Source organism: Zosterops lateralis, assembly GCF_965231275.1.
Source record: "Zosterops lateralis genome assembly, chromosome: 1".
In the NCBI taxonomy this organism is placed as follows: domain Eukaryota; kingdom Metazoa; phylum Chordata; class Aves; order Passeriformes; family Zosteropidae; genus Zosterops; species Zosterops lateralis.
The window spans coordinates 110,908,517-110,934,349 of NC_139762.1; the positions used below are offsets into that span (position 1 = coordinate 110,908,517).

Genomic DNA, 25,833 nt, shown 5'->3' on the forward strand with positions numbered 1-25,833 from the left:
AGGCAAGGAAAAAAAGAATTTGTTTATAAATGTATGCAATTTCTTGTGATGTTGTGAGTTTGTTCACAATGGGGTAACCTTAAAGGTGATAGATAGTAAGAAAGCTAATACAAATAAATAACCTGTATTTATAATGCAGTAGCAACTGCAGGTTGTCATAGCAGTGTGGCTTGTTCAATACTAGAATGAATGTTCCATTTTTCCAGCAAAATGAAAGCATTAAAAAAAGGAACTTTCTGGTCTCAGAAAATGCATGAATAATAGAGACTAGAACTGAATAACTCTAATCCTTGCCAATGTTCATAACATAGGTAAGGAATTTTAACATCCCCCAACCTGAGATGTTCCTCTTAGCTAATGAGCCTGTCCTCTTAATTGCTCAAACTTCTGACCACACTCAGACAAAAAAACACCACAAGTATTAAGCAACCCCCAAAACATCCTCCTGAGAACTATTTATACAAGATGCAGTGGTCAGTCAGGGCAGTAAAACAGTGGTTTACAAGACACCCAAATAAAACCTAGGGCTGTCCTGAGCAGAAGGGCCTGTGGCGAGTCAATGGGTAAACATTCTCAGTGCAGAAAGAAAAAAAGGGGAGAAGCAGCCTAAAACAGATGAAGGCAAGACTGTGAATAAATCCAAACAAACAGCATTGCCTGTGTTCTCATGCACCTTAATCCTTGTCATGTGTTTGAATTAGGATTATGCTTCTCTCCCACCCACCTTTAAGTCTTTTTAATAATTTGAAACTTACATAAAATGTGGAATAAATCTATTTGAAGGAAAGTTCTCTTGTACTGCAGATTGTCTAAGGAAACCTCCATGTTATGATTAGATCTGTTGTGGTTAGATCCTTAACAATTTATTTCAGTGAGAAAACTTCCATTGGATTTAATAGCAAAAGGGCCTGAACTACATTTTCATGAATCATTTCAAGACAGTTTGCCATTCAGGGATATTGGCTTCTTACCAAATGACTTTTTTAGTTAGATCATAAGGCAGATTGTCTTTGTTTTATATTATATCTAGTCCCATGGATGTGGTCTTGAAAGCAACCTGAAACTTGGATACCATAACTTTGGTGAAATAGCCGTAATACTTTTAACACATTATGCTACTATAGTGAATTATGTTTCAGGAGAAAATGTCTCACATGTCCTATAAAAGAAAAATTTACACTGGATCTATTTCTGTAGTGTGGCTACAGCTCTGTGTCTCTCTTTGAGGTAAATTTATTAAAGGAAGACAGACCTACTTGATAAAATCCAAATGTAAGTATCCTGCATTATTCCATAAAAAGGCATTTTCAGCATGGTAAATGAAATGTCCTTGCTTGAAACTGCTTTTTGAAACCAAAGCCTTTGTTGCATCAACACAAGTGGGCAGCAGCAGTGGCACTCACCAGCTGAGCAAAGTGTCCTTTGGGAGGCATTTGGGCAAGCTCTTGGTTGAGAAGGTTAGCTAGGTTTTGGACACTGTTTTGCACCATATTCTTGTATGCAATGTGTTCAATCTACAGGCTGAACAACCAGCTGGTAAAATACCTGGTGGGATGGTTCGCCTTAGAAGGTGCTGATTAATGGGTCATGCACTGCCTGGAGGCCTAACAAGGGGAGAACTGCAGGGTCTGTCACTAGAACTGGCCCGTTAAACATTTCCATAAATGAGGAGAGAGTGGAGTGTGCCTTCAACAGAATTGCAGATGTTGACAAACTGGAATGGTCAAGGCTGGACCACTCATGCTGTGAGGCTGCACAACTGGGGCTTGTTCATCCTGGAGATGAGGTGGCTTTGGAGGCCCCTAACAGTGTGTCCTCTCCTTCTCACCCCCAAAATTACGGGAGATCACTGAGGACATGGAACCATGGTCTTCCCAACAGGGCATGGTGGACAAGGGAAAATGGCACAAGTTGAAACGAGATGTTCTTATTGGATATGAGGAAATACCTCTCCACCATGAGGACAGTGGGGTAGTAGGCTGCCCGAGATGGTTGCACAGCCTTCATCCTTTGGAAGACTTTAAGACACAAAAAATGCCCAAGCAAATTGTTTGAGCTCATGGTTGAGTCCACCTTCAACAGGAGGCTTGTCCGGAGAACTGCTAAGTTCCCTTCTGACTTGAACAATCCTTGATTCTTATGATCCTAGAGGTGCAACTACAATTTGGCTTGGTGTTTACCTGAGAAGCAATAAATTGGTAAAGGCTTTCTTGAGCCAAATCTTTTTGAAGATGCCTTGGCCTTGTAACAGTCTTTCACAAAACAACTCTTCTGCCTGCTTGTTTCCTGCACCCCCAAAATAAAGTTATTCTTTACACTGACAGACAGAAGACTTTATGACAGAAATGTCACTGATGATGAGCAGTGAATCAGCACAGTCCTTAGTGTGTTCTTACCTCTGCAAAAGCTCACTGATGATAATGCAAGGTGTACAGTGGATGTAGGCAATACACAATTCATAATCCCAGACCAAAACCAAGATCACAGAAGCATATAATGAGATATCCATCACGTTTTTATAAGTGGCTGATTTGACAAAATATAAGGATATTTCATAGGTTTCTGCAATAATGTGGAATATTTGCTTTCTGTGCAACAGAGGAAAACTGTGAAGTTGTGAAGACTGCAAATCTACACTCTGCTAAGAAATACACTCTAGAAATTGCTGGGATGAAAAGGTATTCACATTACTCTTATTTAAAAACCAGTTGGGGTTTGTACATTGTTCACGTGATTCAGGAAGTAGCTATTATCATTAATCATGTTTTAATATTGTGTTCACTATGCTAGGTCTGAAATATTTCTAGACAAAGCTTAAAGCAGGCAAATATAGATTTTTATCTGGCCAATGGAAATGGAAAAGAGGCAGAGGATGAACAGGAATCTACTAATTTAGGAACAATGAAATTTCTTTGGTGGAGTGTTTTACACAACAAGCATCCACAATGGCACAATTCTGACAGCAGCTTGTCAGCATCTATGGTTCCCTTTGAGTTTCACCACTTGTACTTCATTAATTGGTAGCACTTAGTGAGATTAAGAATGAAAAAGCCCCATCTCTTGGGGATTAAAATTTTATTTTCCATAGTTGATACTAAATTCTGCACCCAGCCACTTGGACTTGCAATGTAAATTACTGCTCATTTTAACTCAGGAAAAAAATGCAGTTCAGAGAAGTTCATTTTTTTTCCATAAACTGGTGTTCTTGGTCCCTTGAAATATAGCTCTGTAATAAGATGATGTTCTAAATTTTCATTGCTTGCAGTCTGTTTCATATAATTGGGTATGGGTATGACGTGTTTTGATGCACATAAGACTATTCTTTTTTGGGATTAATTTAAGTCCATCTCAGTTTAGAAGGAGAAATTTGTCTCAGCTTTGTAGGTGCCATGTATGAAGTGCATTGTCTTCTCAGCTCATTTACTCTTAGACAGGTGGTCATATAACAAACCATCAGAATAACTGGCTTGAAAAAACAACCTTGTGTCTGTCAGGAGGGAGGACAATAATTAATAACATATGGAAAGAGTTACTTTTACCACAGGGATGAAAGGTACCATGGTAAAACAGGATGTGGGTGAATGTAGGCTCCAGTTGTCTCTGTCTGTGGTTTGTGTCAGCCTGTGTCGGACCAGGAGGTTCTGGCTTATGGTGTGTCCAGATGATAGTCAGAATAATTAATGATTTTTTTTTGAAAATAGAAACTGTAAACCAAGCTTATATCTACAGCAGTTCATTGATTCCACTTGGTCTACTATAATTCCATAAAAATTACTCTTAAATTTTGCAGAAAGTATCTTTATTTTCCATTTCACCCAACTGTCAGAAATAGTGGGTACACATGTTTTTCAATTTTATATGTTTATATTTCCTGAAACTTTGCCTAGAACTTGAAAATTGTTAGAAAATACTGGAAGAATCTGTATATTATTTGTGAACTATCTTTGAAAGGGCAATTTTTCTAGCTGCTACCACTGCAAAAATCCAACCCTATTGCAACAATAATCGTAAGCCTGAATTTCTCCACAGTGCTTAACTTTAATCTATTTGATATCATCCAGAATTCCAGAGGATTTCAGCTCAGATTAAAAACCTTTTTTTAACATGAAAAGTCATGCAAATTGATAAATTGATCTTACGACATCCTGCCTAGGATGACCAAATCATGCATATGTTAGAGTTTATCACGTATCTCACACAAAGCAAGGCAATGCTTGATAAGCACTTTTATTGGGTAATTACTTTTTTTTTTTTACATTTGCAAATAGAGCAGATTGATTTCCATCTTGAAGTAATTTACTAACACATTATAAACTCGTCAAATGCTAACGTGGTGCAGCATGCCATTTCCTGTTTACTAAGTAATCCTTTGGCTGTCTGCTTTGTGTCTTTCAGGTTGAACCTGGAGTTGTTCTTAGCCAGGGACGTCATGGAGCCTGGCGTCAGAGCCCTCCACCTGAAGGAAAACATTGCCTCCTTGGCTTGACTCCTTGCAAATACAAGCCACAGCCGATTCCCAGTGGTTTGTAGGCCCAAGCCAGAACATGCAGAGGTGTTCCAGGGAACTATTAAAAGGTAAAGATGCTATCAAATTGATGTCATGCAATGTTTCTGGCTATTTATCAGATTTTTCTTTTTTTTAAGCATCTGTTTGTGAAGATTATTTGGGACGTATATGAAACTTGTTTTTACTTTCTTTAGCATGAAAAGCAGGTGTCCTTTAAAGAAAGGACCCAGGTCCTTTCTAGCACAAGGTCATCGATTGCATCAGGAATTTATGGAAACAACAACTAAGAAATGATCTTATGGGAACAGCAGAAAAAGGGAAAAATGCCCTTCAGAGTCTTAAAGGTTCACTGAAACAGTAATTTAAAAGGATTTGAATCCAGTTACTCATGACATTTCCCGTGCCAATTCAAAGCTGGCCCGCTCTTTCTCCACATTTTTTTTTTCATTTTATTAGTGTATGCTTTTACAGGAAATGAGTTAACATAAATCATATTACAGACAAGATAAGCAACAAAGTCACTGGAAGTAACATGCTAGGGTAAACAAGAATCAGACTAAAGGAATCCTTGCCATATGGGGCACTCTCAAAAGGCATATAAAATCTCCTGATAAATGAAGTATTTGTGGTACTGTATTTCATATGACAGCAAGAATGAATTCATCCTTGCTTTTAAGAAGGGATATTAAGACTGTCCTTTGAGTGGTGGGTCATGAGTGGGAGAGGCAGTGACTTAATTTCCACTTGAGTATCCTAGAGGAAAGGAGAAAGGCATATGCACCTCCTACTGCATTGGAGTTCACACAGCAAAACCCTATGAATTCTGCTTCCAACAACAATAAAACTGGACACATGTAATAAAAACACATGGCCAATTTTGTTTTGTAATATAATTTTTCATAATTTTTATGGTTCCTTTTGTCCTGAATGGCCGTAGTTGTCTAGATCTTCTCTTGTACAGAGTTCCTTTTTATCTACTTCTGTTTCATCACCTTAACTGCATGGCAGTTGGAGCTACCTGTGAGTAAACAAGGATAAAAGTAATTTTTTCTGTCAGTGTGGATGGTGGAACAAACTACCTGTGCATCATTGGTGGAGATTTGATTAGGACTTCCCCCCTTGCCTACTTTATAACAAATTTTCAAGGATGAACTACCAGCAGCTGAGTGAATATTTAGTAAAAATTGTGAACTTGCTTCAGTGACAAGTGAAACAGTTTGTATAAACCTTTTAGGATGACAAATATCTTCTTGCAATGAGAATTGTACAATGGGAATTGTTTGGGTTTCAGTAGCCTGCAAGAGTAATGACATCAATAAGTGCAGTATTGTATACTTGTGTATGATACATATACTTGTTTCCTCACAGTGATGTTATCATAAACATAATTAATACAAAATGCGCTAAGGCCCTAAAACCAAACTTTCTGAGTGATATTCTCCCTTCTGAAGACATTATAGAGCACAAACTAGTGTGCTTTTTTAGTTCGCAGCAATAAAACTAGAAAGCACACTAGCAACAGCTACAGCTGAAGTTCCTTTGAAATTCACTTTACAGGCCCAGGCTGCTGAGGTATATGCAGAGTTCATGTAAATACTGTTGTGCTTTATAATGCAGAACAAATTGGTATTGGAGGAAGCAAAAAAGGGGAAAGGAAGGCTCCAAAGAAAGGTGCCTGTAGAGAAAAGCTGATGCTTCCTGAAAATTCTGATAGGCTTGTGGTTTTCTCAATCCCCAGAGCTCTTTCATGATACATTTTGTTGCAGCCTTTTTAAATGGTCGAAGGAAGAAGTTTGTTTCCCTGTCACTTTTAGCATAAATGACCTGTTGTTAGACTGTTTTGAATATAATCAAGATAATATTATAAATGGTTGACAAAGAAGAATCAAATAACTTTTTTGGCTAGTTTTCACTCCGATGAAACACATACAGAGAGGTTGTCTGGGAGCAAGAATTGTGTTCTGGGGTGCTCTGATAACACCTCTTCTTGCCTCAGTGTTTGCCCAGTAGCTTGAGGACATTCATGATGAATTCTGAGTGCCTTGCCCCCAGCAGAGACCACAGGTGACTTTGCTGTTCTGCTGTTCTCACCAAGGAAAGGAAACGCTCACTATTTTCTCACTAGGAAGGAAATGCTCTGCAGTCATCTTCTGAAACAAATCTCCAGTAATGTGATGTGTCATGGAATCTGTATTCATGACCAGAAGCAGTTAGGGCTTAGGTTTTCCATCTTACTCATGAAATTACAGCTCTTGCAGCACGTAACTCTTAAGACAAAGATGACAAATGCTGTGAAGTCCTCAAAGGAGAAGGGTGCTGCTCAACCTCTTACCCTATGAGACCCAAGGAAATCCCATATGGACATGACATGACCAGAGCAGGGAAATGATAAGTTACTTACCCATCTCGCTCATCAATAATGTTAAAGTGGAAGATCTGTGGCTTGCCTAACGTATCTTAAAAAGGTGGCTTGGGGAAGATGTAAAAATTAATTGCCGTGATGTTTTTGATGAGAGTTGCCTTGGATGTAATTACTGATTTGCAAATGTGTTTCTTGGTTTTTTTCCCCTCTGGAACAAAAATGTTGTTACTAGGTTAAAAATAATGGAGTAATGAGCTTATGAAGGGAAAGAAATAAACAATACGCTAATCTTGCATAAAGACAGTGGCAGCTCATAATTTTTTAATAAAGTTTCTCATTTATATGTTTTTTTGTACCATTTTTTTCTCATGAAATAAGCATAACGAAACACTGTAAATTTGGTCCAAATGTAAAAGTTGTTCAGTACCTGGCCACACTTGGAAACTGTAGCAGTGAGAGTTGCTGTACACAGATGAGTTGCTGTTATGTTTCATAACACATATGAACGATCCTGACCCTTTGAAGAGAAAAGGTCAATGCCAGTTCCTACAAAAGCAAGGACGGTGGCCAAGCAATGTTGGCTGGAGTTTGCATGGGCCTACAAATGCACCTTACTGTTGGCCTGTAGCAAGCACACAGATATTCCTTCCAATTTTAATAAGGAAAAACACAGATGTGCCTCCCCCTCTCCCCCAGATCTTCCAGATCTGCCTAGTGGGGCTAGATTTTTTCTCCTGCTCTTTGTGATCTGGATGGTCACCCACTGGGAATCAAGATGAGATCACCAAACATGTTTTTCCATGGGTGACCTAAATCTGAAGCTATCTTCCCCAGCTGAGCAAGCAGTAGAAAATAAAAACAAAAGCAACTACTAAAGAAAACTTCTTGGCTTTAAAATTGTTAAAGAGGAAGCAAGCTGTAGCTGAGAAGCAAGTTTCCAAAACAAAGATTTCCTCAGAGTAATACATTTGACACTTTGCCACAGTCAGAGCTCTGTGCATGCCTGGGAAACCCTTGCAGAGTTCAGTTTGAGAAACGTGTGGCTGGTGAGCTTGGTGCATTGATGGGGATGATCAACTTACTGTGTGCAGTGCAGAGGGTTGAGGGACTGGCTGGCCCCCTTCACTTCTCCCACAGTAGTGATGATACTTGCAGAACAAAACAGGCTATTCTTTTGCACTGCAGCTGAAATGCCTCCCCTGTTGCCCCCCAGTGACTGCAGCTGAGCTGAGCTGTTATGAATGTGTCAGCCCTGAGTCCACTGAGAGCTATAACTGTCATGCCCCCAATGACATGCCCTCCTGGCTAGGTGGAATTCATTCTTCAGAGTGACCTGAGGATAGGACCACTGCCTTCCTTCCCAGGCCGTTTCTGCCAGAGAAACAGCATGAGGCTGTAAATGCATACTGAGGAGTTGTTGGGAGGTCCCTTGGCTCTCTTTTGTCTTGGCTGCTCTAGACTGTGGCTCCAGATCCTCCTCCAGTGGGAAAAGATAAGAATTATGCTCCTGCCTAATTTCTGTGAGACCAAATCTGAAAAAAGAGCTATTTTTTAATTTCCACATATGTTACAATGTACTGGTGCAGGGCCATTGTGGGGCAATGAAGTGGTTCTTCAACATGATGAAGAGATTAGACATATCATCACTTGTGTTTTGCTGTTCCATCTTCTTTGCCAGAGGTTACTTCATAATGTAAAGCACAGTAAAACCAGAAGACATGGAGGATTTGAAGAGAAAAGCTGTAGGTAATGAATTTCTTTTCCTTGTCTGTAGACACATCTGGGATATGGAGAGTGATGATACTCTGTGGTCAGCAGCAACACCTTTGCTGCCATGCTTTGCATCCTCTGATTGCTTCCCTCTACAGGCATGTGTAATGGATGACAATGTGCTCTCTAGCTAGGTGCTTTTTTTCTGGAATGCTATTTATTCTTTGTTTTATGTAGGTTTCCTGCATATTTGTGACTGACGAATACTATGGTCTTCCCAGGGACGGTTGGTGGCCTTTTTTGCCTTTGCCTTCACTTTTGCCAAGGAAAATTAGGGAGCAGCTTTTCTGTACTGTGGTTAAATCTTCCTGGTGTCCATTGAAGTAAAGCAGGTGCATGCTGATGTCTTGTTAGACCAGGATCTGTCCCCTCTATGTCCTTTGAGGAAAAATGGTGAAGAGAGTCAAAAGCTGGAATGCTGCCCAGCAATCTTAATTTCTGCCTTGAACACAGCTGTGTGACAATGTTCCTGGAGAAACTACTAGGCTGACAAATACCACTGAGTAGCTTGTTTGGGAATTTTACCATAACAAATAACCCATTTTGTTCACGCCTGAGGCTCTCAGATCTGTACCATACTACCTCTCCTCCTGTCAGGCTGAGGGTGGTATTCCCTTTGTTTGCCTCTGTACTCTTACCTACACAGCTGCTAGCCATTACTCTGCATTCTGTTTGTCTATTTTTTAGCTGAAGGAAATTTTTTTGCTTGATTTAATTTGACTGGGATAAAGTAATTATGCAGAAACCACAATATCTCTGATGGTAAGCAGACTGTACAGAATGTAACTGTCTAAGCAGAAGTAGGTAAAACTTGGTTTTATGCTACTTCTGTAAGGGATATGATGTTCTTGGCACTGTGTCTGCATTTTGTGTGTATTTTTTTCACCTAGGAAACCCCATCTCTTCCTACCCATCAAATTTACTGAAACTTCGGCATTTGTAGTCAATTGAAATAGGTACTTTGAAGCCAAAAAGAAATTTAAATAAAATACTGAAGGTAAAATTGTCAAAAATCCTCGTATTTTATCATGTTTGCTCAAACTGTTTTATCACAGTTGGGTGCCCTATCTCTGGAAGCATTTAAGGCCAGGCTGGATGGGTCTTTGACCAGCTTGGTCTATGCGAGATGTCCATGCCTACGCAGAGCTGGAACTAGATTATCTTTAAGGTCCCTTGCAATCCAAACCGTTCTATGGTTTTATGATTGTATGTTGTGAATATGCTACGCAAGAGTGTATTGACTATGTGATTGCCTTACTCAAGTTTGTTTGATACAAATGAAGTGTTCACAGTACTTAATTTTCAGGACAAAGTTGGGAATCTAAGATTCCTTTCAAAAGATAAAATATATCCAAAAGCTGTGGTCTTCACATAGCTAAAATGTTACCAGAGGTTGGACTTGCAGAAACACCTTCTGACTGAAAATATGGCTTTCCATCCAAAGACATTTCAAAAGGTCTAATACCCTGGAAAACAAATTCAATCCATCTTAAAATAAAACCTAATTACCTCTGAAGGTCTTGTTCTGAAAGGTGAGTTAAAGCCTGCTGCTCTGTGTAATCACACTAATGTGTTTTGTAAGCTTTCCTTAAAAATGTCCAGCTGGCCTGAGCCAAGCTGCTCAGGCCTGCAGAGCACAACAATTGCTGCTGGGATGCTCCCAGAGAACCCGGCGGGACTCCAGCGCTCTTGTAGATCTGGATGCGGAAACTGACTTCACTGGGGCTGGGAGCGCTGGCAAGAATGCTGAGAGTTACATCTTTCCACTTCAGAAACCCAAGGGAGATATTAAACATCCGCTTGATCAGCAGCAAACTCCCTGCTCCAATTCTCGCTCAAAGGATGTCATGTCTAATGGAACTGAACTGCCAGAAAGCTGCACCTGAGTGAGGAGGATTTCTGCCTCAGGTTAGTCCCCGGTCCAGATCCAGTAGAACTGCCAGAGGAGGGAGCCAAACTTCATTTCTGTTGGCAATATTTATTTTGCTGCTGTTCTCTGCTGCACTCCTGCACATTCTGCTTCCTTTTGTGGTAGGAGGAAGCCAGGTACAGAACAGTGTGTGCTCATGAATTGCTTCTACTCAATGGTCCTGCTTTAGATTCTCTGCTTGTGAGATGGTGTGGGAAGGGAGATACTCTGCTCTCCTCAATCAGAAGACATGGTAGAGCAGCTGTTCCCAGTAACAATAATGACACTATTGCTGAGACAAACATTTTCACAATGATGCATGGGAACGCTAAATCCAAACCACATTGTTTAGCTAATGCATGCTTTCACTCTGCTAAAGGGGAATGTCACATAACTGAAAGTAAATTGAAGAGATCAGAGTTTAGAAAATATGACAAAGTTGAAAACTTAAAGCTGTAATACACAGTAACATCCTTTAGCAGTGAAATCAATGATCCAAAGTGGTGTGTGTATGTGTATTTTATGGCAGTTTATTAGGTATGACTCCCCTCTGGCCAGTCCAGTGAACAGACACTGTTGTGAGTCAGGAATGCTTTCTGCCAAGCACTTCAGTGAAACTGAGTATAGAATATAGATCTCCTTTCCCACAGAACGTATCAGGCATTGCAACATATCATAGATATGTCAGACTGTAGGTATGGTTTCTGGCATTTTTCTTTAATCTGCACTCCCAGCTGGGACTAATGAAACACTGCTCTCAAGGCGTGTGCGTGCACATGTGTTCAGAGAGTCCTCACACACTGTTTTAATAAGGTAATACTTTTATTTTCCTTAGCAAGAGGAGAGGTACTTGCCTTCAGTAGTGATGCAGTGCAACAGCTTAGAGAAAGGAAAGTTAAAGATGAATGGAAACCTGAAACATTTAATTCATAAATTAATTACTGAGCTAGTGATATCTACCTTAATATTGTGACAGCCTTGCTGCTGGCACTTTCAAAATAACTGATATGGGTTTGAAGGATTGTTGGAGAGCATTTTCCTTCTGGCACTGTGGTGGAGAGATTGCTAAGTTTAGATTACAAGAATGCGAAGTTACTCAATCAAACAGAGAAGTCTGCTAAGTTCATGCAATAAATGGAGATAAAAATGGGGGTTTGTTTCTTACTAGAGGATCATGGTCAATGTCTTCCCCTCCTTTTCTCTATGCCTTTGCTGTAAGTTCTGGGCAATGGTGATTCTACCTGGTCTGATCATAGCTAGAAACACCTTTGGCAGTGGTTTGAAGGCTTCATCTGAACTCAGTAAGCAAAGAAGGAAAAAGGGGAGGGGAAGCACATTAAGGACTTGAAAACTATTTTTAGATGTGCAGACTAGGGAGCTGACAGCAATATCTGATGGCAATACCAAAGTGCCTTTGTGATTACTTGGTTTTCATGTTAGAGGGTAGAGTCTGTCAGCACATTGATTGTTTTTTACTGTCCAGTCTCCTGCTTTTGAAGAGCTGTTCTAGTTAATTTCAATGATACACTATACAGTAATCTTGCCTATTTAAATAAATGGAATTCAGTACTTTCAACAAAAGCTCTGGACATTATGATCCTCCCATGCATTGTCAGGGTCCTGGGGCACTGTAGCTCATGAATAACACAGATGGAGGAAGGTTTATAGAGTCTGTGGTAGTGGTTTTATTTCATATCCAAAGTGCGAAAAGTTTCTTCCAAAGAACAACATTATATGATACTTTTAAAATAAGTAGGCCTGTTTTGCCTTGCAAATAATAGTGCAGGTGCTGTATGACTTTGTGATGGAGCCCTTTGCAGAGAAAGCTGGAGTGTTGCAGAGGCTGTATGCTAACCCAAAAAGCCAAATTAAAAACGTATGCAGCCACACTGCAGCATGTGGGTGGCTTTTAGGCAAGTGCAGAATGTTGTTAAATGTCGAAATCAAATATAGGCATGGGGAAAACTGGTGTGTGAATGGAAAGACTGATCACATACTTGTTCTGCCATTTAAATGTGTAGTAGGCTCCTCTGAAGTTGAAAGTCTGCCTAGTAGCAAGCCAGCATGTAGGGAAATACAAATCTGATTTGAAGTCTTCTTACATTTCTAAAATTTAGCCTTTCTGCAGGTCTGTAAAATAAAGTTTGCATTTACAATCTATTAAAAGCTGCTGTTGCATTTTCATGTTGAGGCTGAGAACTTGCTGTCTGCTCATTCACCCTGATGATGTTGCCTATAAAACCTGACAACTGGCAACTTAAGTAATGAGTATTAACTTCGAAACATAGCTCTGACATAGAAGAAATCTCTGTATTGTAGATTTGAAAACTGAGGTATAGAGATTAAATATTTGCTCAGTGTCCTTTGAAAAGCTGTAGCATGGACAGAATTTGATCTTTGCTCTGGAAAACCTCAGCCTAGTACTTGATAGTGACCTTTTAATCATCTTTTAGGTAAAATGCCAAGAATTCATGCAATGCTCCCCCTTCATTTGAAGAAAGAAATATTAAGTAAACAGTAATGATTCAGTCTGCCTAACCTGAAACAACCCTGTAACCCTGAGATTTTATTGTGTAAGATGAAGATTTGGTTGATTAAAAATGATTCTTGATATGTGATGACCTAGCCCTTGTCTACTGTCAAGTTCACTATATGCAAAATACTCTTTTTTACAAGTTTAAAAAAGCACACACAACACTATTTGAAGTCAAGCAAATGATTGCATTGGATATTGGCCAAACAACAGATAAAATCAGCTAAAAAAAAAAGAAGGGAAAAAATAGAAAAAAACCCCAAGGTACTTCTGCTGGAGAAATAAGCCTAAGGCTTTCTAAAGTAAACAAAAAATGATGCTTCATGTTCTTTAATCCTCCCTCCTCCCTTTGTTTCTTTGCGTAGCTATCTTATCCATTCAGTTTAGGAGAGTCCTGCCTTGAATGCTTTTGGCAGTTGCATCACCTTTTAATGTTCCTTCTGTTCATTTGCAGCTACTTTGGAGCTGCAGTTCCTTTTATGTCACTCACTCAATATTTAGAATTTGTAGTTTCCTCAGATAATTGGCCATCTTGACAAGAAGAGTGACACAATCAGCTGTCAGATACTTTTCATTCCTGACTTCCATGCCAAAACTGACATGTGGATATTGGGATAATAATGTGTTATCTTAATTAGGTGTATCTTCATGATACATGCTTTATAACAGATAGAGCATATGAAACTACTGCAATGCCTTGCCAGGGTATCTTTGAAATGAGATTCCCTACTTAAGAGTTTTCTTCCTTCTCAAATAAATAAAGAGTAAACGAACAATTGCAGAGTCCAAGTCTGAATCCTAGCACTTCCTGTTAAACCTCACAAAATAGTGCAAGAAACATGTTTGGTCTGCTTTCTAGGGCTTGATGATGTGATAGAAAGGATGTTGTATGTAACATCAAAGAATGATGTTGTTATACCTCTGAAGCCTGACTTCTGGAAGTCCAAGTGAAATAATGTATGCTCATTTTTCTCCAGAATATGGCAGTTTTTAATAGGCTTGGATTCTTATCAGAAATGTTCCAACGATTTCCTTCATTGTGTTTGTGTGTGCTTTTTTCTGACTATCCAGATTTCTCTCACACTTTTCAAAGTTTTGTTAAGTGACTCCCTGATGGGTTTAGTTAAGAACGGTGCCAAGCAAATTGCAAGCTGCCAAAACCAGCCAACAAACCACTGGTGATGAGCAAATGTTTCTGCTCTTTCAGCTCATGGTGAATGTTACTGTTTTCTTAGTTCCGGCATCATGCTCAAGTGGAAAATGGTGCAGTCTGGACTACAGACGGATTTGAACAGTGTTTTGGACTTGAGCATACAGAGTCTGGCTGAGGATCAGGGTAGATCATAACTTTCACACTTGCCATCTATATATGATAGGATTAAAGTCCTGGGAGTATTCCTGGCCCAGCAATCATTCTTGAAGTAGACTTCTTGGAGCTGTCCATGATGATCTCGGAGCAGAATTTAGATCTGTGTATTTATGGCTCTTAGAATGATTACAGACTTTTTCTGTGAAAGACTGTAGAATGTGAACCTTTAGAGAGTCCTGAAAAACAAAGTGTGTAATGCACAAAAGGTAATTCATAGGGAATGACTGGATTAGTTTCTTCTCTATACCCTCTGCTGCAGCGAACATACTCTAAATATATTGTGTTTTCCTCCATTTCCTCCTCCAAATGTAGTCTAAGTGGAATAGGTCTTGCCTGTTGTAGCATGTCTTTTTAGTGTGTTCTCATCATTGTCCTCAAAACCAAGTCCATTAATTGTCTATGCTACATGTCCATATGCTGATATGCGTGTGGTAGGAGGCTTACGGAAAATCAGTGACTTTCCCAGGAGGGGAGATGTGAGCCCAGTGTTTGCTCAGTCATTAGCTCTGCTGCAGTGTTGCACCCACCTTAGTAATCTGGAAGAGATTTTATTAAAAACTAAGCCGGTCAGATATTAAATTGAGACAAAAAAAGTTTCAATAGTTAGGAAAAATACCCAATTCCTTCTTTGTCTTGTGAATGGGATGTACATTAAAGGTGGGACCAGGTGACAGACTCTTAGTATTTCTCGCTGTGCCACTAATTTCCTTCAGAACTGGTGTTTTTTCCACAGGTTATACTTGCACAGACATACTTATTTATAAAAATCCCTTCGAGAACCTTAGATGAGAGGCTAAAGCCATTGACAAAATGTAGTTTCAAGATGACATAGTGAAACAACTGACCATTTCATGAGGAAGGAGTCTTCTCTCCAATGTTAACTTGCGGGAGGTGGAGGTGATAGAATAGTTTTCTTCAAATGTGCGTTCCAGATCTGTAGAAAAATGCAGAGGTAGATTCTCACAGAATATCTTGCTTTAAGTGCTATTTCATAATAAAGGAGTTGAACATAATTCTTCCATATCCAGTCCCTAGGATCTTTTGGATCAGGCAGGCATGTTTTCTTACAATCATAAAGTCATATAATCATTAAAACTGCTAAAGACATCAGTGTAAGTCCTCTGGTGTAGAGTGCTAATAACACCTTGAAGCAGTCTAATTTTTCCTAGGAGACAAATACGTTAAAACTATTAAGTCCCTATAACATGTTTGGGTTTGAATAAAACAATATTTTTGGACACAGAAATACTCAGTTGAAAAATTCCCATCTTATACTTCATGTTCCAGTCACAAAAGCCACTTGGTATGTTTATATTTTTTCTGATGCCCTAATGAAGATTAGGTGTCTGCTCTCCTCTGAGTTCATCGAGCACATAATTTAGCAGTGTGTTGCACAACTTTGCACTACTGTATTAACTCCTAGCTCCTAGTTGTAATCACAGAATGTAACCATGATGTTAAGTATGCTACAAACGAAAAAGATTTGTTGTGGTCCCTAAGGTGTCTGTTATCAAAATAAAAGTTGAGAAGTGGATAGTATGAATAGAGAGTGTGTATGTGTGAGTGTAGCAAACAAATACTAAGATAAAAATGATAATTTTAAGTATATTGCTTGTCAAGGCTTTATCTGTGTAATGCAGAAAGGTAGAGCTCTGAAGAAATTTGAAATTATATAATAATTCATAAAAATATCCATTTTAACATTACTAAGTCAGCAATAATATTAGATGTCTTAATGAACTCTAGAACTATAGAGTGCAGTACTGTGAGCAAAGGTTTCACTGATGATTTAAAATATGACAATTTTTTGGCCGATCTTGTTTTAATGTAGCTCTTACTTAAGAAGGATGAGGGAAGCAACAACAGTCTGCCAACTTGTATGTAGATAATTATATTTGCTTATTACAGGTATTGTCTTGTTGGATGCAAACTAGACAATTCATGAGCTGGCCCTGGCAAGGACAAGGTTAAGGAAAGGTCAAGAAGAACATGTAGGATAGGTGATGTTTTTTCATCTAATATGCCAAACCTAAATCAGAAAACATCTGTGTGATGCTGCTATTGCTGATGGATATTTAGGAAAGTCAAATGTGTGGTCAGCCCATCAATACTTTAGAATAAGAGAATATCTCAAGTTGGAAGGGACCCATAAGGATTATCAAGTCCAATTCCCTGTTCCTCACAGGACTATCTAAAACTGAACAATATGGCTAAGTGCATCTTCCAGATGCTCTTGAACTCTGCCATGACCACTTCCCTTGTATACCTGTTCCAGTGACCAACCACCTTCTAAGGGAAGAATTTTTTCCTAACTCTGCTGACGCAGTTTCATTCCACTTCCTTGTGTCCTACTTCTGGTCATCAGAGAGAAGATGAGCACCTCTCATTCTGCTGCTCTCCTTGGGGATGCTGTAGACTACAATGGGTCCATTCCTCAGCCTTCTTTTCTCCAAACAAAACAAGCAGCCTCAGCCACTGCCCTATGTCTTGTCCTTGAGGCCTTTTACCATACTGGTTGCCCTCCCTGGACACACTGTAATAGTTTGTTATCCTTCTTATATCAAGGACCCAAACCTACACACAATAGTTGTGGTGTCATCATATTTCTGATGCTAAAGCACTGTGTATTTGCTGTTTAAAATTTGCCCATTATAGCAAATGTAGTCATCTACTCTAACTTTGGGTTAAACCTGTCCATGCTGCTGGAGAATAAACACATCTCTGAACTGGAGACAAATGATGAGTCTTTCTCCCCATCTCATCCACTCTCCTGTGAGAAGGTAGCCTCTTTTCTTTCAGTTCTTTCCTTGTTTAACAAGCACATTTGGGTGATTTAGGATGAGTACTCCATGAATGAAGACATTATGTATTATATGTGGTTGAGATAAAGAAGTGATCAGGTGCAATTTAAATTTAAGGATGACCAGAGAACTTACAGGGACAGATGTCATAAACTATAATGCCACTCAGAGTGTGGAAGTTGTGCAAGACTGCTGGTAAAGAATTTCTTTGCTCAGATGGTCATTCCAGTCTTCTCTTTCTCAACCTCTCTATATCTAGCAGAATTGTTATAATATTTAATTCATTATGGGATAGCACCTCTCGGAATGATGAGTATTTATAAAAGCCTTCAAACTTGAAAAGCATGTAGCATTCTTCCCCTTGATAGATGACCAAACGATTTTTAGGAATAGTAAACATTAAGTGTAGTGGAAGAAAATCGTGAGTTACTAAGGCAAGACTAGCAATGTAGTTTCAGGAATTTGTACAGGCTCAACTGGAAAGTCACCATGAATTACTGAAACTTGGTCTGCACATGGGAATGTGGCTGGCAAAATGTTAAGAAGGAGCAGGGCAGTTATTTATGATGAGGTGCCAGTACACAAATAGGTATTCCTATGGAAAAAGGCTGAAGTTTAGTTGATGGCTGATACCAGTTCTGCTGCATATTTCTGCACTATGCTGTCATGTAATTACCGCTTATTGTGTGAATTTTAACAGCATGAAAAACATCACCCCTAAGCCAATATAACTGATATTGTCTTAATAGTGGCATAGTTACAGTAAAGGAAAATAAAAATTTGTAACTAAAGAGTGCTCTAATTTCAATTGCTAATTTAAGTCTTATTGGCAAAAGAATTTATAAAGTTTTGACAAGTTCTGCTGGTGTAGCTCTGCTAGAAGTCTTTTTATTAGGAGTCAAACTGGGAATCTTTGGAACCTTGGTTTCTAATGTGCTGCACAGAAGGAAGGAGAAATGAGTTCTTGACTTTTCCAGATAACAGTGGAGAAGCTGCCCAATCTGTCGCACCCAACCATGCTGCTGAATCGCTCCACTACAGATTCCTGGTATCAGCAACTCTTCATCAATCTGGTAAGACTGAAGCCAACTCTAAAAACAAACATTTCCTCCACGAACAATGTGTTTGTTATATTTTCTCATTTGTTTATGATGGCTGTGTCAGCCGCGCTGATTTACATAAACACTGCCAATCCTGGGACGTTACATTCTCAACAAAAGTAGCTGAGTACAAACAGCATTCCAAAGTTTTAATTCATATTGTATAAACATAACAGATGTTGATAAAATGAGCCAAAAAGAAAATACAACAAAGGAGACCATTTCAAGGGGGGTTTTGATTAAAATACATTCCAGATTGACAAAATGATACAATGTTAATGGAATAGATCATTTAAATGTCATTATTTGGCACTTATAGTCCTATAAAGCAAATATAAGGCAACGCTTTTGAGATTTAGTCTCCATTACAGTACAGTGCCTATACATCAATTTATAAATAAAACTATGTTTCTTTTCCCTTTTCTTTTTTTTTTTTAATCCCTGCTATGACATTGCCACATTTATTTCCTAAATACTGTACTAAAATACCGTGTCCAAAAGCAATAGTAAGTTTGGTATACAGAGTAAGGCCTAAAATAAATATATTATAAACAAAATAAATGCCATTTCTGCCTCAGTGAATTTCAGTCATTGAAACTGAGATGGGGGACACTGAGAAATCCAGCTCAGAGGCCTAATTTAGTTGGATTTACTTTAAAAAGATATAAAATCTGCTCCTGTTTATTCATGTGTAAAAATGATGAGACTTCATTTGAGATCCATCTGGTCTAAATCCCTTGCTTTGAGAATAGCTTGAACAAGAGAAAATTTACAAAACCCACAATGCTCCTAATATGCATGATCTAATTTAGTTTAAGAGTTTCCTTTTAATAGATGTGGAAACTGAGGTGGAGAGAGGACACAAGGCTTTCCAAAGTTCAAGAGGAGGTCATATGGGGAAGTAGAAGCCAGCTCAAGCTGAGGTCCAGTCTAGTGCTTGCGCCATTGGGCCACACAACTTTTATTATGGGAAACCTATGGAACTCAATTATGTTTCATATTGATATGATCCCCGAAGCAACAAAGTTTAGTATCCCTTTCTACAACTTGTTATTATCACTCATGAAAGCTCTGTTTCTGATATCCACATAAATATCCATTGATATCCACCCAAGAATTTCCTGGGTGCAATGATTTCCTGTGGCGGTGATTTCCACAGCAAAATTTCATGTGGTATAGAAAGAGGAAACCTCTTTAGTTTTGTTTTCCTCCTTATGTCCTTAAATGCCTTGTATGTTCTGTAAATGAGAGAGGGAGAAGAGATGTGCCCTTTTATGCTGTGCATTTATTTATGTTGTTTTATCATATCTTTGTTTCAATTTTCCTCTGTCTGGGGAAGCATACAATTGGGAAGCACAATACACCTTCTTTGACAGAACTGGCCAAGTCACAGGAATAATACTGTGGAATTATGGGAAAAATAAAGTCTGAGCGAACAACTATGTGCTCTATAAAGATCAGCTTGGTTGACAGAAAATGATTTTTAGCTCTGTTCCTATCACGAAATCATTAAAGCCTTCATAGTTTTTAGTCACCAGAGTTTAGTACTGGTAGGCCCTCTTCTCACACCCATGTGATTGTTTTTCTTCCTTGCAGCCTGTTTCTATGTGAATTGATTTTTATAAGCATGTACTACAAAATATTATAGAATGTCACAAATGGTTGTGTAATGAGATAGCAGCAATAGAAAAATTTAAAACTTAATAAACATTGGGGTCACTGACTATTTTCAAGTAAAATCCTAGACCAGAAAAGTCTTAGACTTAGAAAGTGGACCCTTAGATTTAGAAAGTGGACCTCCACTTTGCTTTTCCAGTCTGTGAAATTTGAGTACATTTTGGTCACAGCAGTTTATTTAAATCGAACCTTACAATTTAACAAAACAAAACAAAACAAAAAACCAACCAAACAAAAAAACCCCCGCAAAACAAAACAAAAAACCAACACAAAACACCAAACCAAACCAAACCAAACCAAAGTGGTTCTTTTACTATGGTATTTCCTGATGTTTTAGGTACAATTGAGGATGTGGAGCAGGGAGTCTATGTTCTTTTTGGATCCTGTAGAACCTGCAGAACAAAGTGTTTGGGGTGATGAGCAGGAAGGACTTGATGCCTTTCCTATTGGAGGAGAGGCTCAGGTTCCTGAGCCATCACCACAGAGCCGTGATGCCAGTGAGCAGCCCCTGGATTCAAGGCCATGCATACCTTCTTAGGCTTTGTCACTTGTTTTGGAGCCCATGTTCTTCTGCAGGAAAATATAATCAGAGCTTTTCCACTTGATTCCTTCCAGAGAAAACATGCTTAAATGGTGTAGTATCTTGACATGAGAGATTGTAGCCTCAGAGCTGTGTCCCTTCAGCTGCTTGGTGACTCCAAAATTCATTAATTTAAATGCTTATGAGGCAACATGAGAATTCATGTGCTTATAGAAGACGTATAAAATAAGATATGAAAGACAGATGTCAAGAATGCTTTTGTCATGTTGTGTCTATGCCTCTTGAAAAATATCATAACCATCAGCAGCAGCTATGTTGGCAAAGTCTTTCAGTGAAGACTTCAGTCTCTGAGTATCTGCCTATTAAAAAGAAAAATGTTTTAGATTTCCTCCTATTATTTTGATGTTTAATTTTGTTCTGTTAAATGCCAGAGGGATTCCCACATATTTGGACATTAAAACCAAATGAATGAAGGAATCCACCACTATTGATGTTATAATGAATACCGAAGAAAACTAGTAACAATTTATTGGTTATAAAAACTTGCCACAATTCCTGAAAGTGAATTTCTAGTATTTGAAACATGCAGCTCTGACTCTCCTATAAATCAAAGATTTGTTGGATGTTCTCTAGTCTCCTTTTGGGAATTTGTCTTTATTAATAATAATGTTATTTTTGTAGCATCACAGAGATTGCCCAGCACTTTAAAACTGAAAAGTCCAGTCAATGCATGTAAGTGGCAGCCCAGAAATGCTCAAAGTCACGTGAGACAGGCTCTTTAAATGGTCATTTAAAATATGTCATATACAGGATGAGAAATGCTCTGCAAATCATCCAACTAAGAGATATGGATGTTTATTTAGATCCCGTTACAGTTCGTGATCTTTTGCTCATTGTACACTAGCAGGGTCATTGTCACTCCTGAGCCATGCCTCACCTACCTTCCCTTCCTTCCTTCTTGAAGGAATTAGGGTATGTGTGATAGTAGAACTATCCAGAAACCCCTGGTGATTTCCTCATAAGACAGTGAGAATCTCTTCTCTAGATAACCAAATCCATTCTTGGGAACATGGTGTCACCCTTGGGGATGGTGCTGTGCAGGGCTGGGAGCTGTACTTGATGATCCTTGTGGGTCCCTTCCAACTGAGCTTATTCTGTGTCACTCTGGGATTCTTAAATCTGAGAAATCTTGCCATGAATTTGTACTTTTGGTTCAAAGCCCATTGCTGATTTAATTTTCTTTGATTTATTGAGTATACAGAGTATCACCTTTCTAAGACCCGAGTAATGTATTTTTTTTTTTTGTTTACCATGTCTGTGGCTAAATGACTCAGTAAAAAATGTAACTGGGGGGTAGTTTGCTGAGTATGAGAACTTGAGACAGCCAGGATAACAGTAACTCATTACACAACTTTGAACTGGTCACTTAAATACTTGGCATATCATTTACTCTGCCTTTAGATTTGGAATAGTGATGTGAATCCACTACAGGTACTGGGAAGAGTATATGTGCAAAAGATATTATAGGAATATAAACTATTTATATTTTGGGCTGTCCAGCTGTAAAAATCATAGTGGGGTTGTCTTTTATTTCTTTTTTTTTCCCTTTTTTGTATAAGTGTAATTTCTAAGCAAAAGTTCACACAATTACATGGAACTTCTCATAACTGTGTTGTGAACTGCTTTGGGCATTACATGCTGCATTTTCCCATACATTATTCTGTATCTAGTTTCATTGCTAGATGAGGGTTTCTTTGGTTGGTTGGTTTGGTTTTTGTTCTGTGTTTTGGTAATGTGTATGTGTTTGTGAAGACATACAAAGGAGAATTCTTCCCAGGACTGAAAGGAGTAGCTCCTTTATATTCTGTACTCCAGTGACAAACACATCACAAATTTTAATAGCCTAATACATACAGGAAAGTGAAAACAGATGAAATTGGTAGGAAGTTTTTCATTAATATGTCATTCTCATGTTCTTTATATAGAACAGGTCTCCAAGGAATCAAAGTAACAAGTTGTCATATCATTTGACTCTTAGGCACAAGATAGTTTTTCCTTTTTGTATGCTTTAGTGTATGGTAAATATTCTGCTATTTCTTCATATATTTTGAAATAAAGGCTAGATAGAGCAATGATGCTAGTTTATCAATTTTCACAATTTTTTAACCCAAACTTCAATGACAAAGAGCTTCACAACAAAATTCAAGTCTTTGGCATTATTTTTGGCTTTTACTACGTATCTGTAGCTGTCATCTTGCTCTCCATTATGATGATGTTTTCCTAACAATTCTTTCCCTCTTAAACTGAAATATGTCTTAAAGCACAGATAGACTAAACTTTAGATCTAGGATTGAAGTACAGTTGTGCAAAATTCCCAATTCAATTAGGAAAATTGCCTTTACATTAGAAACACTAAACTATCTATGCATTGCATATCCCTATGAGTGAACATAAACTGTTGTGAGAAGTTTTTTCTAGCATGCAGCTTTAATGTATGGTTTTACAGGTATCCTGGAATGTCCATTATGTAACATTGGTAATGTTCTTCCTGTCTTGTGATACCTACATACTTTAGAGTTAATTGCCCAGTGTTTTTAAACTGCCTGGTTTATCACCCTGGAGAACCTTTCAACATTGTTTCACAATTGATTCCTCCTTACATTTTTCAAATGGGAATTTGTCCTTTAATCACATTTATTTGCTGACTATGAACAGAAAAACTTAAAGGAAGGGAGGGAAGACAGATGAAGAAATTCTTTGTATCTACTTTATATAAAAGGATGACTTTAAGGATTCAGGGACCAACATTGTTAAAGGTACTGGTAATATGATATGGTCTATCATACCTCAAGGCTCAGATAGCCTTGAGCCAAAAATCTAAATGCTAATGGAAATGTAGCTGTGCTCTGCACGAGTAGCGCCTGGAAAATCACTGATGAGGAAGTGCTGCAAAATGTTACTGTTGTCTCTGCTGCCCCGTTTTACATAGCTTCAGCTAACAGAGCTGTCAGTGTACCTCTGGCGATCATGAAATCACTTAATGAAATGAAGTGTAACTAGCTCTCTACTAAAATAGCGCTTAATTAAGTGTGACCATCAAGTGATGGGAACCATAGTAGTATACAAGGGAATGCTTGTTCATTCCTGAAAGGCCTATTAGAGTAAGAGGAAATATGTGATCAGCACAGTTGTCTGAATGTCTAACACGGTATGGCATGGGAATGCCAGCATCAGAGTTCAAACACGAGGAGTTACAAACCAGAATTATTTGCACTATGTGATTGTAATCAATGCCCAGACACTTCTGAGGAGCCAAAGCGATGAAATGGTTCACTAACGTGCAGTATCTCATTAACCTGGTGAAATTCACTTGGCTGAGACCACAGATCATGGACTCAACATTCTGCCACTGACGCTACTCCTTACCCCCTGACAGCAGAGAAATGGGGAGGAATTACCAGCTTCTGCATATTTTATTTTGAAGGGTTACAGAAATGAATTTGTATTTTTGTGCAGTTTATATTTGCAAAGACCTCTGTAGATGTGAAGTCCCATAGCTTCTGCTGTAGTGTTGCTATGATTGCCCCTCTTATCTGTGCTGGAGGTGAGATGTGGGTTATGAAGTAGCCTACTGAGGACTGGAAAGTGAGTCTGTGGCAGAGCTAAAAGAACTTCAGAGTCCTGACTTATTTTCTTCTCAGTATTAATCTCTTTCTTGCAAAGCAAACCCAAAGCTAGCACTAAGAGAAGGCATGGCAAGCTGTGTGACTCCCATATCCTCTCATATTTTGGCAGTTTTGCCACACAGAAGTTTTTCTAGTGTGATAGGGTTGTTCCCTGGTATACAGAGCAAAGCCACCCATGCAACAGGGAGGACTGTAAGGACTGCCCCTGTGGAGCAGGCACTGTAGTCATGTATAAGTTCTCTCTCTCTCATTGAGAATGCATCCTGGAAGTCTCCCTAAGATATACCAAGGATGGGAGGCATCCTAAGCAAAGGATGGAACCACTGCTGTGTCACTGCATTGCACATGCAGAAGGTATGGCTTTATGTGAAAAGCATGAGATGTAAAAAATAAATAAACAAGACTTTATACCTTTGGTATGTGTGTATATGCTTAGACGTGAACATGTGCATATATGCAGGTAAAAAATCTAACATTTTTGTAACTATCATTTGTAATTTAGAAGACAGGCAAAGCACTGGATGAAGACACATACTTTCTTTCAGGAAAAAAAAAAAGGAGGAAACAAATTCTGTGTATCTGGAGCTTTATTATCCTACACTTATACAGGCTACAACCTATAGAAACCTTTTTAATCCTTAAGGGTTAAGCAGTAGGATCAAGATTAGTGTTGGTGCAAGTTAAGGGCTGAGAGCAAGGCACGGAGGTAAAACACAGAATAAAGGGCCTAAGAGAGCACTATCTTGCAGGATATACAAATAAGAAGTATTGCTTTTCTCATATGACAACCACAGCATAGAATATAAACACTGTTCACAAAAATGACATGAAATTTTTTAATCAGCCTGGGCCAGTTGAGTCTCTGACAAGGATCTTTCTTGCATCTTGTCTTTAAAGTGAAGAACATTTGAAAACACCAGCTCTTTGAACCTAGAGAGCTGAGTTTCACAGAATCACAGAAGAATTTAGATTAGAAGGGTCCTCTGAGGGTCATCTAGTTCATCCCCCTGCTCCAAGGAGGTCCAGCAAGATCAGATAGCTCAGGGCCATGCCTATTCAAGCCCTTTACACTCTCAAAGATGGAAAACCCACTCATCCCCTATTCCAGTATTTGACCATCTTTATGGTAAATTTTTTTTCTTATACTTAATTAGAGTTTCCCATTCTACATCTTAAGTCCGTTGCCTATCATTGGACACGTGCAGGAGAATCTGTCTCTGTCAGATCTGTAGCCTAAAGACAGGTAGTTTCCACAGTCAGGTCTTCTCTGAGCCTCCTCTTCACCAAGCTTAACCTCTTTAAGCATCTCCTCATATGCCTGTGATCCAGTCCCCTGACCACTCTGGTGGCCTACTGCTGACTTCCTCCAGTATGTCAATGTTTTTGCTCTACTGTGGAGACACCTCTTCATCCCCAAACTGACTTGTGCAGGCATCATGCTAATCTTCTCTATCATTCAAGTTTCAGCATACATTCTGTCAACAAAAGCATGATTTCATGAGAAGATAAGCCAGAACATTCATTTTTTTTTAAAGGAAGAAACTTGGGGACAACGGAAATGTAGGACTTTTAACCTAA

The 25,833-nt window shown here is 38.7% G+C and overlaps 1 pseudogene across 1 annotated transcript in view; it reads left to right on the forward strand.

Annotated features, from left to right (window-relative positions):
• LOC310907648 (chloride channel protein D-like) overlaps positions 1-25,833 on the forward strand; it is a 158,159-nt pseudogene that overhangs the window by 55,701 nt on the left and 76,625 nt on the right. The window contains exons 11-14 of the transcript in view: positions 4,396-4,575; positions 17,134-17,230; positions 18,229-18,324; positions 20,418-20,525. The product of the transcript in view is annotated as a chloride channel protein D-like (transcript). The remainder of the gene's footprint in view (positions 1-4,395; positions 4,576-17,133; positions 17,231-18,228; positions 18,325-20,417; positions 20,526-25,833) is intronic.